Raw genomic sequence first — 4,500 nt, forward strand, 5'->3', positions numbered from 1 at the left:
ACAACAGCTGATTCCTCAAACTGGGGGGCTATCCTGCAGGGTTCAGTCTTAGGTCCTTTACTGTTCTTGATATACATTAATGACTTACCATTCCACATTGATGAAGATGCAAAGTTAGTTCTTTTTGCTGATGATACAAGTTTAGTAATAACATCCAAAAACCTAGAACTAAGTGATGTAATTGTAAATGATGTTCTTCACAAAATAATTAAGTGGTTCTCAGCAAACAGACTCTCTTTAAATTTTGATAAAACACAGTATATTCAGTTCCGTACAGTAAATGGCACAACTCCAGTAATAAATATAGACTTTGAACAGAAGTCTGTAGCTAAGGTAGAATTTTCAAAATTTTTAGGTATGTCCATTGATGAGAGGTTAAACTGGAAGCAACACATTAATGGTCTGCTGAAACGTCTGAGTTCAGCTACGTATGCTACTAGGGTTATTGCAAATTTTGGTGATAAGAATCTCAGTAAATTAGCTTACTATGCCTACTTTCATTCACTGCTTTCGTATGGCATCATATTCTGGGGTAATTCTTTGTTGAGTAGAAAAGTATTCATTGCTCAACAACATGTAATCAGAATAATTGCTGGAGCCCACCCACAGTCATCCTACAGACATCTATTTAAGGATCTATGGATCCTCACAGTAACCTCACAGTATATATATTCACTTATGAAATTTGTTGTTAATAATCCAACCCAGTTCAAAAGTAATAGCAGTGTGCATAAGCTATAACACCAGGAGAAAGGATGATCTTCACTCTGCAGGGTAAAATCTGACTTTGGCTCAGAAAGGGGTAAATTATGCTGCCACAAAAGTCTTTGGTCACCTACCAAACAGCATAAAAAGCCTGACAGATAGTCAACCAACATTTAAAAATAAATTAAAAGAATTTCTAGATGACAACTCCTTCTACTCATTGGCTGAATTTTTAGATATAAATTACGGGAGGGGGGAAAAAAACTAACTCATGCAATATTTTGTGTAATGTAATATCTTGTACAGACATCTTTTATTAACCTGACACTTTCCACATCATTACGAAGCATCGTATTCATGATCTAAGGAACAAGTATTAATCTAATCTAATCTCACAAAATTACTACAAGCAGCAGCACATTCTCCACCGTCAATGGCACAACTAGTTTATTAGATTTTGAGCACAGTACGTATATCCAAAATCAGAATCTTCTGGCCAACACAATCTCAGACTCAAAATTTCCTTTTGTACAATCAGCATCAACTCACTACTAAAGCCATGTAAACTCTACAGACTAGGAGAAACAATTAACAAACGAAAGATTTAAAATTTTAGCCATTCAATACGCAAAACTGATAGGTGACAACACCATGAATTTAGGAAATTGCTGATCCAAAGTAAAACAGACAAAAGAATCCTTAATTCTTAGTTCCATATTCAAAGTAAAGTCTGTGAATAACAGATTAATGACAATTTCCTTGAAATGTGCAAATAAAATGTACAAGCTGATTGAAGCATGTATGCTGTTCAGCCATAAAAATAAAAGAAAACCACAAAAAAGTAAACAGATCATGAGATGTGATAGAAAATATAATCTTTAAAATTCAACAAAATCATATGAAAATTCTAATGGGCAGTTTTGGTGCACAGTTAGGAAAAAACAGAAATCTCATGAAAATTATTCATGAATTCATTGCACATAGAGGAACTAATAAAAATTGATACAACTGTGTAGAAACAACCTACCAACAAATGCTTCACTACTGTGTTTTGAGCTACATGGCTTACCTGGCAGAATGACTTTGCCAGCTGTCAGATACAGCCACACATTGGCCCTGGCCACAGTGGCCCCATCCCACAAATTCGTCAGGATCTCCAGTCCTCCTCAGATCCTTAGATACATCCCAGAACCTCACCCTGAGTCCCTTTCCCCACCCCAAATACTCCCCACTCTCCTACATTATACATGCTTCCTAAAATATAGAGTGTATCAAAAACAATCACATGATTTTTAAAAAATCGTAACTATCATGTTATTTGAGATATCTTTGTGTACAACATACTATAGGAAAGAGCAAATCCTCAAGCTTTACTTGGTTTCTGCTAGGTAGCAGCGGTGTGCGCATACTTCAGTTCAAGTAAAAATGGTGTCAGGGCAACAGAAAGCATTTTAAGTTCTACATTTTGTGCCGTAAGGGTCAGTAATAACTGTTCAGCATGACATTCATACTAAGTATAGTGTGGATCCTCCTACAGCACAGAGCATTAGATGACAGCATGAACACTTCCAGGAAACAGTTTGTTTGCTTAAAGGCAAAGTGTCTGACACAGACATCCACAATTGTTTCACAAAAAGTCCACAGAAATCAGTCTTCCAAGCAGCTCAAGAGCTCAACATGCCCCCAGTGTCCATCTGGCATGTGTTGTGTCAACATTTACACATGAAACCATACAAAATTCAGCTACTGCAAACTCTTTGTGAAGGTGACAAACAACAATGTGTGGTGTTCTGTAATTTCGTTCTTGGGAAGATGGAGGATGACAGTTTTCTTCCACACTTAGTATAGAGAATAAGGGGTATGGAACAACCATATGAACTTATACAACATGAGAGGGACTCTCCAAAATTTAATGTGTTTTGTGCAGCTTCATGGAAAAAGGTGTATGGCCAATTTTTCTTTGTCGAGAACACTGTTAAACGAACCACATATCTTGTATTGGTAGAGAACTTTCTTTTCCCACAGAGACTGATTCAAATGACTTCATTTATCAACAGGATGGGGCACTGGCACACTAGCATCTGGAAGCGCAAGAATTTTTGAATCAAAGAATTACTGAATGATGGCATGGTCGCACTGGACCAAATGATTCAGCCTTACATTACTGGCCTTCAGGGTCACTGGACCTGATTGTATGTGACTATTTCTTGTGGGGGTTTATAAAAGATCTGTTTATGTGCCTCTGTTACCAACAACAATGAATGAACTGAGACATCGCATAACAGCAGCTGTGGAAGCTGCAACTCATGACATGCTTGCTGCACTGTGGGAAAAATTTGAATACCACATTGACATATGAAGTGCATCTCAAGAGAGGCGTATTGAACACCTATGAAAAGGGATTTTCCGAGTTCCCCATTCATCAAACAACAAAGTTCATTGCATATGTTTATTAGTGTCAGAAATATAGATGAGCCAAATTGGATGATTCTTTCTGAAACACCCTGTGTATAAATCTGACTGTCCAGGATGCCCTGTTGTGGCTAGTTGCTGTGCCTCTCAGACAGAATCTCTGCCCTTATGGAACAGTACTTTCAGCCTATTAATAATGTAGAATGAAGATGAAATGGGAGATATGATACTGAGTGAAGAGATTGATAGAGCAGTGACAGACCTGAGTCAAAACAAGGCCCCCGGAGTAGACAACATTCCACTAGAACTACTGACAGCCTTGGGAGAGCCAGTCCTGACAAAACTCTACCATCTGGTGAGCAAGATGTATGAGACAGGTGAAATACCCTCCGACTTCAAGAAAATATAATAATTCCAATCCCAAAGAAAGCAGATGTTGACAGATGTGAAAATTTCCAAACTATCAGTTTAATAAGTCACAGCTGCAAAGAACTGACACGAATTCTATACAGAAGAATGGAAAAACTGATAGAAGCTGACCTTGGGGAAGTTCAGTTTGGATTCCATAGAAATATTGGAACATGTGAGGCAATACTGACCTTACGACTTATCTTAGAAGAAAGATTAAGGAAAGGCAAACCTACATTCCTAGCATTTTTAGACTTAGAGAAAGCTTTTGACAATGTTGACTGGAATACTCTCTTTCAAATTCCAAACAGGGAGGGAAAGGCTATTTACAATTTGTACAGAAACCAGATGGCAGTTATAAGAGTCGAGGGGCATGAAAGGGAAGCAGTGGTTGGGAAGAGAGTGAGACAAGGTTGTAGCCTCTCCCCAATGTTATTCAATCTGTATATTGAGCAGCAGTGAAGGAAACAAAAGAAAAATTTGGAGTAGGTATTAAAATCCATGGAGAAGAAATAAAAACTTTGAGGTTCACCGATGACATTGTAATTCTGTCAGAGAAAGCAAAGGACTTGGAAGAGCAGTTAACGGAATGGGCAGTGTCTTGAAAGTAGGATATAAGATGAACATCAACAAAAGCAAAACAAGGATAGTGAAATGTAGTCGAATTAAGTCAGGTGATGCCAGTGTGTGATTTGTGCTTTTACCAGTGGGGGGGATATCTTTGGGGGTTAGTATAATTATATATGTTACTATCTTGTGGCGTGCACATGGTTTTTTTTTTAGGTTAGGCAGTAGTGCGAGGTGTCCTGATGAACACTCACCAGTCAATGTGCAGGCAGGGAAATCAGGAAACGCTCAGTATAAACACACTTCAGCTATCAAGATATTAGCGGTAAATTTTCAGAGTGTTCAGAATAAAGTTTCTGAATTTACTGCCCTCCAGAAAGCATTTGGCATGCAAATTATTCTCAGGAC

Source organism: Schistocerca gregaria, chromosome 3, assembly GCF_023897955.1.
Source record: "Schistocerca gregaria isolate iqSchGreg1 chromosome 3, iqSchGreg1.2, whole genome shotgun sequence".
Classification (NCBI taxonomy): Eukaryota; Metazoa; Arthropoda; class Insecta; order Orthoptera; family Acrididae; genus Schistocerca; species Schistocerca gregaria.